Source organism: Lissotriton vulgaris, unplaced genomic scaffold (genome assembly GCF_964263255.1).
Source record: "Lissotriton vulgaris unplaced genomic scaffold, aLisVul1.2 SCAFFOLD_675, whole genome shotgun sequence".
Taxonomy (NCBI): domain Eukaryota; kingdom Metazoa; phylum Chordata; class Amphibia; order Caudata; family Salamandridae; genus Lissotriton; species Lissotriton vulgaris.
This window is the reverse complement of record NW_028249837.1, coordinates 854,246-869,295: the sequence shown is the minus strand read 5'-3', so window position 1 is coordinate 869,295 and position 15,050 is coordinate 854,246.

Here is a 15,050-nt window from a genome sequence, read left to right as displayed (position 1 = left end):
ATCGATGGGAGGGAAGACGTTGATCTACTCCTAACTTTGGATGTAGAGGCGTTGTACACCAACATTCCGCAGCAAGCCACTCTAGAAGCTGTGGACTCTTTGATGCGACAAGAAGAGTGGACCTCTCCCACCCCCGTCGCCTTTATCATGGAACTGGCACACATAGCCCTGACCGAGAACTTTTTCCGGTATGAATCTCAACTGTACCATCAGGTCAGCGGGACTTCTATGGGTTCGACATTTGCCCCCAGTCTGGCGTGTATCTATATGGCATCCTTTGAAAACCATCACATCTATCCTCCAGAACAAAACCCCTTCCGAGATAACCTTACACTCTGGCGTCGATACATCGATGACATTTTGATTTTCTGGAAAGGTGATCGGGCCAGTTGTGAGGCTTTCTGTCTATGGATCAACCAACAGAATCCCTTCCTAAAATTTACGGGCACTATCTCTGAGAAGTCCATACCGTTCCTAGACCTTACAATCCATTTGGGTCCATCCACAATCACGACCACCTTGTACAAAAAGAAGACGGACAGAAACAGTCTGCTCCTTTACAATAGTCACCATACAAGAGCACTGAGGGAGAACTTACCCTTCGGGCAATTTCTCCGTATATGGAGAAATTGCAGTTCTATCGAGGACTACAAACATGAAGCCAGTATCCTCCAACATAAGCTCCAAGATAGGGGCTACCCCACTCGGCTACTTAAGACATCATGTAAACGAGCGCTTAACAACAACAGAGAGTCCTTACTTGAAGTCCACGCCAAGGAGAAAGAGGATGTAATCACATGCGTCACGTCCTACACCAAGCATTCGACATTTATCAAAAAGGTTGTGAACTCACATTGGGGGATTCTCAATACAGCGGGCTTGGAACTACCTCGCCCGCGGTTCGCCTTCAGGAGGACGGCGAATCTCAAAGACACCCTGATTCACACTCGCCCTAAGAAGTCCAGCACACGACCAATCAATACCCTATGGGACCTCCCACCGGTCACTGGACACTACCGCTGTGGATCATGTGTAGTCTGCCCCCAAACAATCCAAGGCAAAACCATTGAGCTGCCCAGGAATTTCACTTGGACCATTAACAGACACACGAACTGCAATAGCCCACGTTGCATTTATGTACTCACATGCCCCTGCAAATTGATCTACATTGGGATGACGATGCGCCCGGTGAAACTACGAATCATGGAGCACAATAGCAATATTCGCTGTCATAAGACTCATACCAAACTATATGAGCACTGCAGACAACAAAATCATGTGGCTGAGACCTTGAAGTGGACTGTACTGGAATGCCATCCCTCAATAAACCAACAGGCCCTCTTCAAAATGGAACAAAGATGGGTCCACCGTCTAAAGACTGATGAATCTGGCCTTAATGATGCGGTGCCCTGGACTATGCTGGCCAGATAGTATATATCCCATGAGTCTCTGACTGACTCTCTCCTGGAAGGCATCCTGTATAATTGATAATTTGGAGGGACCCTGCTCCATGACCCGTTCTAAGACTGGTGTCCCACATTAAAAGCCAATATATTACATTTCCTTCTGTGTTTCCCACAGCCCAATTAAGAACATTGAATTAACAGTATCATTGACACACTCGGTATCTGACTTGATACACGTTGTATCTAACCTGTTCTAAGATGGCGCCCACTGCTACGAGACGACACGATTGGGAACATCATCTCTTTCTGAGCCCCAGCGTTTCTCGTCTCCTAGCAACCCTGACGGGACACGCCCCCCACGGCGCCCGCCGACCGGCTATGTATAGCGGCTGTGAAGCAATCCGCTTCTACCGGCGATCCTGCGGCAGCACCGTTGTGGGCGGGGTAGGTGACACACGCCTTGCCAGTAGCTTGCCAGGTAAGGTAGGCTTGTCCTACATGATCGCCCCCGAGTCCACTCGAACTGAGGTCCGTTTTATAAGTAAGCGCCACCATTCTACTCGTTTCTGACGAGCGAGACGCTTGCTTCTTGTCCTAGGTACCGACCTCACAGCACTGGCCCCACCAGGTCAGCCGGTTCGAAATCCAACCAGGGACTGCGGGTAAGCGCCGCTTTTCCATTACAACCCTCATGCATTTTTACTTATTGTTCACCCGGTGAATCTCCACTTCAAAACGTTATTATTGTAGTACTATTATTGATGCCTTCCTGCACATAACTCGCTGTTTAAGTGGTGCCTTGTAATTTTAATTTTAATTCCTATTGTTGATGTATAAGAACACACCATGAATACCTGCATGACACACATGTGTCACCCAGTCGGGTTTGGCACGTTTTTTGGCTGTGATCAGATTTAATGCCTGCCAGAATGCGAATTACTAATGGCGCATATTGGGAGGACATTTTTTCACCTTTTTTAGTAGTTTAGTTCACACTCCCTTATACCCTCTCTGACACTAGTGTGATAATTCCACAGGGGTGGGGACCCCTCACAATACACCATAACTTGCATGCTATCTTCACATGCAACAATGTCTCGGGTCAACAAACCTATGATTGACTGTACCCTTTGTTTGTCTCCTTCTCTAGTCCCGGGGAGGGCTTCAATGAAGGGTTGATTTCTGCGACACCTTACAGGTCGTATACTTCCTTAATTTTGAGGAATTCATGAGCAATCCTATGAGCAATTGGTCCTGATGAATTGCCTTAGAGGCAAGAAACATGTCGACCATATCCGGACTGAGGGTTGAATAAGGCCTGATTACCCTAATCGTCACGCCTTAATACCCCTCAACTTTTCACGGTTTTTAACAAGGCAGTGAGCCATGCTATTAAAGGTTTCCCTATTGGACTCAACTGACCTTTTTTAACCTCACTCACGCTCACTTATTGCACTCCCTAGGTCCCTCACACACATGCACTCATTGGCTAAAGGAATAAAAGATCTCCGCTAAAGTGCGGCACTCTTGTGCTGCCCGACGGGCATTGCATCGCCAGCCTGCCGAAGGAGCAGGATAGCCAATGATGACACTGAACAATCATCGGGTGGGGTGACAGTCGTCATCCAGCCCTTGACTTGTGTGAGGCATCCTTGATTCCGATAAGGGATCTCCACCTTCCCTGCTCGATCACACATCTAAGAGAGAGGTTCAATGGGTTAATTTAGTCTAATCCTTTCTGGGGAACTCTGTACAATCTTTGTTGTTCTCTACGTTACAGGACACGTACATTGGACCCCGTTAAAAATTGTCCAACCTTGTTCCCCCTTTTTGTTATAATTCCTAGCGTGCGTTCTGCACGGGAACCCATTCAGGTTACCAGCGGAGAAGAATCCTCTCCTCGCCTGGCCCATCCCTAGTCAGTATTTACTGCCTAGCTAGGTACCACTTGGGCACGCACGGCTCTGGTCGGCATAGTCCTTCGTACTACATTGTTGATAACGCACAGAGACTCCAGACACCATCATGGAGGATGTTCCGGGTCTAAGTTTTAATGAGGACACCATAGCCGAGGCTTTGAGAACAACACCATCTATACTAACCAACCCTCCAGTCTCCAATTCTGGTACATCTTCAGATGAATGGACGACCCTGACTGAAATGAAAAAAGAACTTATCAGAATCACGATCCACGGGGTCATGATGACGGAATACCTGAGGAGTAACATAGCCCCACAGGGCCTGATTGTTAACATAGTCCCAAGATTATTTTTGGAAGACAAACGCTTTAGAGTGGATTGGTGCCAGGTATCGTGGAAATGTACAAAGGATCTATTATTCTTGATCAGTCAGACAGCAAAACGCCTTTCCGATGCTTTGTTGGAAAAGATCTCAGCCCTGGAGGCCACCATGAAAAACGCAACTTCCAAAAACAACAAGACGGCATTTACCACCAAGCTGAGTGAGATTAACCCGGAAATGTCTGACCACCATGAGTACTTATTAAAACAGAAAACCACCAAACTCAAAAAGGACATTGCCAAGTTTGAAAAAGAAAAAGTCTATCCCTATCTCAAGGACGGTTACAAAGGGAAGAAGAATACTTACTCGTCCGATGACAACTCAGGCAGCGATCAGAGACGGGGATCTACTAGCAGTGACTCGAGCGGGGGATATCCTGCTAGGAACTCACGAGCTCCCTAGCGCGCTTGGCAACAGGGGTACCAACAAGGCCCAGTCTTCCATGGTCCTCCTCATATGACACCACCTTGGCAATACCCCTTCTTCCCACAAGGCCCGCCACAATTTTACCCCCTCAATCCGCCACCTTTTCACGGCAGAGGTTGGGGCAGAGGAAGAGGGCGAAAGCGAGGCGGGCAAAAAGGAGTACAGTGGCAGGATCAGCCACCAACGTCAACCTCAATGGAGACGAGGAGCGTAGCGGCCAGGGGGAAACGAGCCTAATCGTTAACCTGTCAAAGAAAATTCTTTCACCCATCGAGAAAAGAGTGCTAGAGAAAGGTCTTGGGTTTGTTCCCACCCCCACTCCGGATTCTTTCCAAGAAACCATCGAACTGAAACAATTCTTCAGAAAAATACGACTACGGGCATTTTTTGACAATCAACCAGAACGTCCCACCCTAGACACTGGTCTGAAAAAACCATCTACCTTCACCCCTGACGATGGAATGGTCCCACCGGAGGTGCTCACCTTCGAACGGGCAGTTCTCACCAGCATGCAAAACAAACCTGAGTTGAAACCATTCCACAATTTAACAACTGCAGAACGACAGGCGTCCATAGACTTGGGTAGAGATGAGTCTATAGTCATCAAACAAGCTGACAAAGGGGGTGCCACAGTCATACAAAATTATGAAGATTATGACTGTGAATGTAGACGACAGCTATCTAACACCACCCATTATAGACCGTTGACGGAAGATCCCACGAAACGGATAATGGCTACCATCACCAGCCTTGTCATTGAAGCCGAAACCAATGAATGGATCAGCAAGAAAGAAGCTGAGTTCTTAGTGACTACGGACCCGATCATTCCATACTTTTACACCCTGCCCAAGATTCACAAGGGCACCACTCCAGTGCCGGGGAGACCCATTGTCTCGGGTATCGGATTTTTGTTGGAACCTTTGTCCCAATTTTGTGACGCCTTTTTCCAACCATTGGTGAAGCAAATTCCGTCGTATCTACAAGATACCAGAGACGTCCTACGTGTGATCAATGACATCGATGGGACGGAAGACGTTGATCTACTCCTAACTTTGGATGTAGAGGCGTTGTACACCAACATTCTGCAGCAAGCCACTCTAGAAGCTGTGGACTCTTTGATGCGACAAGAAGAGTGGACCTCTCCCACCCCCGTCGCCTTTATCATGGAACTGGCACACATAACCCTGACCGAGAACTTTTTCCGGTATGAATCTCAACTGTACCATCAGGTCAGCGGGACTCCTATGGGTTCGACATTTGCCCCCAGTCTGGCGTGTATCTATATGGCATCCTTTGAAAACCATCACATCTATCCTCCAGAACAAAACCCCTTCCGAGATAACCTTACACTCTGCGTCGATACATCGATGACATTTTGATTTTCTGGAAAGGTGATCGGGCCAGTTGTGAGGCTTTCTGTCTATGGATCAACCAACAGAATCCCTTCCTAAAATTTACGGGCACTATCTCTGAGAAGTCCATACCGTTCCTAGACCTTACAATCCATTTGGGTCCATCCACAATCACGACCACCTTGTACAAAAAGAAGACGGACAGAAACAGTCTGCTCCTTTACAATAGTCACCATACGAGAGCACTGAGGGAGAACTTACCCTTCGGGCAATTTCTCCGTATACGGAGAAATTGCAGTTCTATCGAGGACTACAAACATGAAGCCAGTATCCTCCAACATAAGCTCCAAGATAGGGGCTACCCCACTCGGCTACTTAAGACATCATGTAAACGAGCGCTTAACAACAACAGAGAGTCCTTACTTGAAGTCCACGCCAAGGAGAAAGAGGATGTAATCACATGCGTCACGTCCTACACCAAGCATTCGACATTTATCAAAAAGGTTGTGAACTCACATTGGGGGATTCTCAATACAGCGGGCTTGGAACTACCTCACCCGCGGTTCGCCTTCAGGAGGACGGCGAATCTCAAAGACACCCTGATTCACACTCGCCCTAAGAAGTCCAGCACACGACCAATCAATACCCTATGGGACCTCCCACCGGTCACTGGACACTACCGCTGTGGATCATGTGTAGTCTGCCCCCAAACAATCCAAGGCAAAACCATTGAGCTGCCCAGGAATTTCACTTGGACCATTAACAGACACACGAACTGCAATAGCCCACGTTGCATTTATGTACTCACATGCCCCTGCAAATTGATCTACATTGGGATGACGATGCGCCCGGTGAAACTACGAATCATGGAGCACAATAGCAATATTCGCTGTCATAAGACTCATACCAAACTATATGAGCACTGCAGACAACAAAATCATGTGGCTGAGACCTTGAAGTGGACTGTACTGGAATGCCATCCCTCAATAAACCAACAGGCCCTCTTCAAAATGGAACAAAGATGGGTCCACCGTCTAAAGACTGATGAATCTGGCCTTAATGATGCGGTGCCCTGGACTATGCTGGCCAGATAGTATATATCCCATGAGTCTCTGACTGACTCTCTCCTGGAAGGCATCCTGTATAATTGATAATTTGGAGGGACCCTGCTCCATGACCCGTTCTAAGACTGGTGTCCCACATTAAAAGCCAATATATTACATTTCCTTCTGTGTTTCCCACAGCCCAATTAAGAACATTGAATTAACAGTATCATTGACACACTCGGTATCTGACTTGATACACGTTGTATCTAACCTGTTCTAAGATGGCGCCCACTGCTACGAGACGACACGATTGGGAACATCATCTCTTTCTGAGCCCCAGCGTTTCTCGTCTCCTAGCAACCCTGACGGGACACGCCCCCCACGGCGCCCGCGCGACCGGCTATGTATAGCGGCTGTGAAGCAATCCGCTTCTACCGGCGATCCTGCGGCAGCACCGTTGTGGGCGGGGTAGGTGACACACGCCTTGCCAGTAGCTTGCCAGGTAAGGTAGGCTTGTCCTACACGATCGCCCCCGAGTCCACTCGAACTGAGGTCCGTTTTATGGGTAAGCGCCACCATTCTACTCGTTTCTGACGAGCGAGACGCTTGCTTCTTGTCCTAGGTACCGACCTCACAGCACTGGCCCCACCAGGTCAGCCGGTTCGAAATCCAACCAGGGACTGCGGGTAAGCGCCGCTTTTCCATTACAACCCTCATGCATTTTTACTTATTGTTCACCCGGTGAATCTCCACTTCAAAACGTTATTATTGTAGTACTATTATTGATGCCTTCCTGCACATAACTCGCTGTTTAAGTGGTGCCTTGTAATTTTAATTGTAATTCCTATTGTTGATGTATAAGAACACACCATGAATACCTGCATGACACACATGTGTCACCCAGTCGGGTTTGGCACGTTTTTTGGCTGTGATCAGATTTAATGCCTGCCAGAATGCGAATTACTAATGGCGCATATTGGGAGGACATTTTTTCACCTTTTTTAGTAGTTTAGTTCACACTCCCTTATACCCTCTCTGACACTAGTGTGATAATTCCACAGGGGTGGGGACCCCTCACAATACACCATAACTTGCATGCTATCTTCACATGCAACAATGTCTCGGGTCAACAAACCTATGATTGACTGTACCCTTTGTTTGTCTCCTTCTCTAGTCCCGGGGAGGGCTTCAATGAAGGGTTGATTTCTGCGACACCTTACAGGTCGTATACTTCCTTAATTTTTGAGGAATTCATGAGCAATCCTATGAGCAATTGGTCCTGATGAATTGCCTTAGAGGCAAGAAACATGTCGACCATATCCGGACTGAGGGTTGAATAAGGCCTGATTACCCTAATCGTCACGCCTTAATACCCCTCAACTTTTCACGGTTTTTAACAAGGCAGTGAGCCATGCTATTAAAGGTTTCCCTATTGGACTCAACTGACCTTTTTTAACCTCACTCACGCTCACTTATTGCACTCCCTGGGTCCCTCACACACATGCACTCATTGGCTAAAGGAATAAAAGATCTCCGCTAAAGTGCGGCACTCTTGTGCTGCCCGACGGGCATTGCATCGCCAGCCTGCCGAAGGAGCAGGATAGCCAATGATGACACTGAACAATCATCGGGTGGGGTGACAGTCGTCATCCAGCCCTTGACTTGTGTGAGGCATCCCTGATTCCGATAAGGGATCTCCACCTTCCCTGCTCGATCACACATCTAAGAGAGAGGTTCAATGGGTTAATTTAGTCTAATCCTTTCTGGGGAACTCTGTACAATCTTTGTTCTTCTCTACGTTACAGGACACGTACATTGGACCCTGTTAAAAATTGTCCAACCTTGTTCCCCCTTTTTGTTATAACTGTGAGTGAGTGACTCAGAGATTAGTTGGGGGCCAAAAAGTCTAAATCTTAAGGGCCTCCAACAAAAGGAACTCCTGCCCATGCTATATATCAACAGTACAGTAATGTTCTTGCAACAGTGGGTTGGGCTCACAAGTGATGATGGTTCTTTTCACCTAGAGCACTTGATCAATGTAAGGAAGATATTTAAGGATACTAAAAGGCAAAAATGAGGTTGAGAAGTGGCAAGCCTATTTACGCTGGTTTGAAGAAGTTAATAAGAGGAAACATGAATCTCATACATGCATCATGTGAGAGACTCAGCAGATATTGTAGTATCAGATTAGTCACTTGAGGGACATAGTAAGGACTTGCGCTCCTGCTGGTTGGTCTCCTCTTAATTTGTTCCTCCATTTTGAAGAGCCACGCAAAGATTAGGGGATTGAGAAAATCCAGCAAAAGGATTTTTCTGATGTACTTCCTTTCCCCATGCCAGCAAGCATGCCTGGAAACGGACCAGTGCCAGTGGTCCCATAAGGGACAAATCCGCAAGTTAATGCAAGGCCCAGGTGGGAGAACAACTGGCACCAGGAGACAGGACAGTGCGTGTACAACTGCAAAAGAAGCTGGCTCCCCTCTTGCTGTGAACACATAGCCCAGCCAGAGGGGGTCTCTCTTAAGGTGGGGAAAGTGCAGCCCCACCACAAACATAAGAAGCATTTGAATGACTCCTAGCCACCTTGCAATAAAAGCAATCCACAGCAATCACAATGAGGTGAACTCACCTCTCAGTGGGGAGGAGAGGGAGTAGGACAACTGATCAGATCAGAAGGTCCCATCCTCATCCCAAATGCTATTACCATTAAGAGAATGGCCCGGCCCCTGGGATAGAACTATGGTGTGCATTCCCTGCCCCCGGACTAAATGAATATAAAGACAAAAAATCTTCAGATATTCAAAAGAACCCCGCTAAGTTATATGAAGAACTTCAAATTATCTTTAATGTGTATAGAACAAATTGGGCTGATGTAAATCAATTGTTGAAGCTTGTTGTAGCGAATGAAGATATTGATTAAAATAAAAAATAGTCTGGACGTGTGATAACCTGTGCTATGATGATATATTAGGAAATGCAAAGGAAAGTTACTTGTATGTGATTGTGGAAGTGAACCATTTTCAAAAAGCAGATTAGGCAAAGTCCCAAAAATATCTCTAGAAAAATATCAAATTGTAAACAGAATAGAGGTGACGAAGCAGTTGATTATTTAGACATGTTGAAGGGTGTGTTTGAACGTTACTTAGATATCTCTTGGTCTATGGAATTCGCTCAAGAGAGTGTGTGTGCTGTTTTTTTAGAAGGTCTGCTATCAAATATCAAAAACCAACTCATTACTTTTTCCTTTGGGTGGCAGACCAAGAATTTAGCTGAACTTTTCACCACTACAAATCACTGTGTCTCCACACAAGAATACAAGAAGGAGACAAATAAGCAGATGCTGATATTTCTGAAGATGCAGACAATGAAATAAAATGTAAATGGGAGGTGACCAAGGAACATGCACCAGGTAGAGGGTAGAGGTGGCCATGGATGGGTAAAGGTGGTGAATTCTTTGGCAAAGGGAGAAGTGATTAGCAAAAATTTCAGGGTTTGTGTTTTTGTAGACAGTTGGACTCAGGAATTTCCAAATGTTAAACAGCATGCTCCTAATCTAGATCTAACACTACAAAACACATATCCTGACTACTACGATAGCCCGAGAGAAGCTGTCTTAAACACTCTAATTACCGAAAAACAGACACATGTGTACATACATTGTATGAAATGGTACGCCCACCACTTGTTTAATTGACATTAGGGCTAGCTGTTATACTTTAAGAACTTCTGAGTTTCCCAATTTTCCTCTCTCTGGCATGTCCATTAATTCAGTCACCAGTTCTAACCAAAGATTCCACATCATGGGCTAGATGTAGGTAGAAAAGATTTACCAAATTTAAATTACCGAATTTTACCGATTCAGTAATTTAAAATCGGTAAATCCAAGGGTCCGACATGTAGGTATTCCAGATGTGCTGGAATACCGAATCGGATGAAATCGGTATTTACCGATTCGGTAAATACCGAATCGGTAATGCCCATTCATTCCTATGGGCTTTGAAGCCCATAGGAATGAATGGGCATTACCGATTCGGTATTTACCGAATCGGTAAATACCGAATTCACAAGGGTGCAGGGGGTGTCACTTTGACACCCCCGGGCACCCCCAAAACAGGCTTGGGTGCCATGTGGCAGGCATACATGCCCTAAGGGCAGGTCTGCCTGTCACATGGCTAGGTGTGCATGCACACATGTGCATGCACACCTGAAATCGGTATTTTACCATCAAATAGGATTTGATGGTAAAATACCGATTCGTTAAGGCTCCTGGGACTCTGAAGAGTCCCACCTACATATGGGTGGCTCCGAATCGGTAGAATTACCGATTCGGTATTTTACAGAATCGATAACTTTACCGAATCGGTAAAGTTACCGATTCTGTCAAATTTAGCACCTACATGCCAAATCATGTATACCGGTCGGTAACGGCCGAAGATACCGATTTTCGGCCGTTACCGACCGACCTACATCTGGCCCCTAATCACTGATCCTGTTTTGTCACATTAAATCCCATTATTGATCATCAGAGTTATACCTCCCCCTTGGAGAGATATTTTGTGTAAGCTCTGCTGTACACCAGACAGGGTCTATCTAAACATCCCATAGTCCAAAGAAAATGAGGTTCTCACATTGTTGTGTGAGGCGGAAGTACTATATGCCCAAATGAATTATGACGTCAGCTGAATTGACAGCTTTATTCTCCCAGGTTCCAGAGAATTTATAGTCCACAGGCCCTAAATAATGTGAGGTTTATACATTCTAAGTAACTGGTCAAAATGAAGGCTGCCCCAACTAAAAGGTTTCCCTGTAATCCCACAGAACCTCTTAAAAAATACATGCCCTATTAAAACAGATATGCTTAAGCAGACAGTTCGTGTGCCCATCTTAAGCCAATATAACTGCCTGATTTTGACTGTTCTAACAACTAGGGAGAACAATATTGATCATTTTGTGTAGGACCTGCTTGGGGTGAAGAAATGTATCATCCCCAGTTTTTTAGTGGTACCCAACCAGCACCATCTTAACTTGCATTGTCATCTCTGCCTAGTGGTTTAGGGTAATTGACCTATATTCATCTTTCCTCTCAGTCCAAATTGCTGAAGAAATTCATTTTCTTTTTGCACTCTCTTTCTTGGGGGTGGGTGTTAATTTTCATGAAGCTGACTTCCACAAGACTTCGCAGTATCCCTCTCAAGTTTCAGTCCAGCCCTAAAAAACATCTTGGTTTCATTGTTTGGTCCACTTTGTTGCCATATGTTAATGAACTTCTTCTTGCTTCTGTCGCCTTAGACACATGCAAGGTTAACTCAATTTACTTACTCACACAGAAGGGCTACAACACCTCACAAGAAAAACTTGAGTTTTGCCAACCCTGCATGCTGTACCTTGATCATGCAGGTGAGAGTCATGCATCTAAAGAACAGATTATTAGTTACTTTGACCTATAACCATCTCTTGCGTAAGCACCTTCTTGGGTATGGTTTGGTACCGTTGGCAGTGGATATTGGGGTATGCTGCCATTGTGTGTCCATTACAGGATTATGTGCACAAAGATACTCCAGAGCCCTTGCAGTGACCAGAGGAAGCAGAAGAAGCCTTAGTAAAATCAAACCAGCCTTTTCTAACACACTAGCCTTGCTTGATTAAAAAGAGGCATTTACACTGTATTGTCCTGAACTAGACAGGTTTGTTTTGGGTTTCCTGGTGCAAGGTCACAGAGATCAGAAGAATCTCACTGCTTATCATTCGGGTATCTTATCCCCCTTCGCACAGAAGGATGCAACTGCAGCCCATTTGGTTGTGTACTCTGCAAATAAAGTGTTGGGTTCTTTACTGTACCCCACTTTGTTGTAGCACTTCTCCTCACCACCAAGACCCAACCCACATGTCTGTCCACTACAAAATCCTGTTGCTGTCTGCAGAGCACATTATCCTTGTTCCCTCTTGCCCACTGCCCAGGAAAAGAAACCTTACAATTACCTTATGGTCGCCAACCAGTTAATTAAGCTCTGGATAGATCTGACCAACATACCCATTGCAAATACTGATGGATCATGTTTTTGGAATGATATGGGAAAATTTGTGGCTGGATGTTCGGTATACACTGTATCTCAGATCACTGAGAGCCATAAACTAGCCTAGGTACACTCTGCTCAAATTGCTGAACTTGCTCCTACTCGTGCTTACTTTTGACAGGCAGAGAAATTCTGACCGTTAATACTGATTCAAAGTATGCCTTTGGAGTTGTACATTACTTCTGGCCTATGAGAATGCAACTGAGTTTCTCTACATTAGCAGTGACCCCAATTAAATATGTGCCACGTTGCTTGATGCCTTGATGCTACCAAAGAAGATCGCAGTGGTCAAATGTACAGCATGCTAGGCAGTTGTTGATAGCATCACTAGCTGATCAAGTCAATAAAGGAGCTGCTTTGTCTCGTATCAGTGAAGTTGCAATGTATATGATGTAAACTGATGTATTTCCTGTACCTACTCTTAATGATTTGTCTCTTCTGCAGCTGAAAGCCACTGAATTTAAAAACCAGAATTGGATTAAAGTGAGATGTTTAACGGACTTTGAGGAGATGTGGAGAGAAGGCAAAGGGTATGTGGTCAAACTAAAATATTTGCTCCTGAAACTCTCCAGATTTTAGCAGAGAGTAGGGTCGGCATGTAATTTGTTTCTCCAACCCATTGATATGCACCCTTCTTTTCTTTTATAGCCCAGAATTATTGCCATTATTGTGCTATCTGTCAATCCAATCATGTAGGTAAGGGTATTAAGCCTACCCTGTTGCCCATCCACCCCCATGGAGTACAATCATTTCCCGGTCGATTACTTTTATCTAGCTGACTCCTAGTTCCTCTTATTGTGAGCGTGTTCTCAGGTTGAGTGGAAGCCTATCTCTGTGCTAGAGCAGATTAAATCACAGCAGCTAAGTGGGCCTTTTGGGATTTATCACTAGATTTGGAATTCCATTTTGTATAGGAAGTGATTGAGGAACATACTTCATTTCAGAAGCAGTGCAGTAGATATGCATAGCTTTAGGGATCACTCATAATTTTGATTGTGCTTACACCCAGAATCATCAGGAAAGGTATAGGGCTATGGTGCTACACCTACAAATAAGAAAGCCAAAATTTGCTCTGAAACTCAATTTAAGTGGGCTGATGCTATGCTTCAGATTTAGAGTCAATTAATGCTGTACCATTCCAAAAAGCTCAATTAAGCCCACATGAAAACATCATGGACCGACCTATGTTACTACTTTTAGACTCACCTGTGTCGTCTTCCAAACGGAACTTTCTAAAAAATGGTGATGTTATTCTACAGGACTGCAGACAGTTTGTTAGACCTTACACCCTTGGCGTGGTTTCCCCTATCTTTTTTGCCTCTGCCTCCTGTATTTTTGATGCTATGCTGGATTTCGTTTTTGCTGGTTTAGGTGCTTTGGACACTCTGCCACTGCTGATCAGTGCCAGAGTGTAAGTGCTCCTTATGGAAATTATCATATTGATTGGATGTACCTGATTGGCATATTTGTATCACCACAAAGTCCCTAGTAAAGTGCACTGGGTGTGCCAGAGCTGGTAATGACAGATGCTACTAGTGGGCCTGCAGCGCTGATTGTGCCACCCACATGAGTAGCCCTAAAATGGTGTCTCAGGCCTGCCACCGCAGTGCCTGTGTGCAGTCAGTGAACTGCCATGTCCTCCTGGTCAGTGTCCCCACTGGCTAGGCCTAACCATTCCCTTTTTGTGCACATTGGTCACCCCTATGGAAGGCTCAAGGTACCCCCTTGGGCAGGGGGCAGTGTGTATGAAAGGTAGAGCATGTACTAGTGCAGGTAACATGCTCTGGTAGTGAACAGCAGCCATTTTGTGTGATCACTGCTGCAAGGTTATCTTGTTCCATAGACTAACATGGGGAAGGCTGGTCCCAATGGCTACCAGCCTATCTTCCCATAGGAACAAGATAGGACATAAGTGATTGATCTCCCTGAACTCAGAATTTAATAACACATCTTTTAGGAAAGGTTGTTTTTAAATTCTGTGTTTTGTCGTAAATATTTAATTTACCATCCTAATTTCTATGCTGGTAAGTACTTAATCAATAATAACTCAATCGGAAAGAAAGAAAACAGAGTCCGTGGTGTTAGAGTTCTTAGGGGTTTTATTCCTTAAAAAGGAATCATTCCGGAATTGGATATCATGTTCCTGCAACCACGCAGGGTTCAGGAAGGGATAGAGCCATGTTTTATTGACAGTACATAGCTTATATACTTAATTTACATCATAGAAAACAGTGTAGTAGGCGGAACAGCTGAGAGTAGACAAGATAACAGCATCCACGTGTTACTAGTACGTAATCAGAAGGCGTGGACTAGGCGTAGCTGGAGGTGTACTCTAGAAACGTCACAGGTAGGTGTCACATGTGGGTGGCACTTAAACAGAAATGTTGCAATGTCAGCAGAAATCAGAAGCTTGGATGCGCGCGCAGCTGCATGACGTGTGATTGG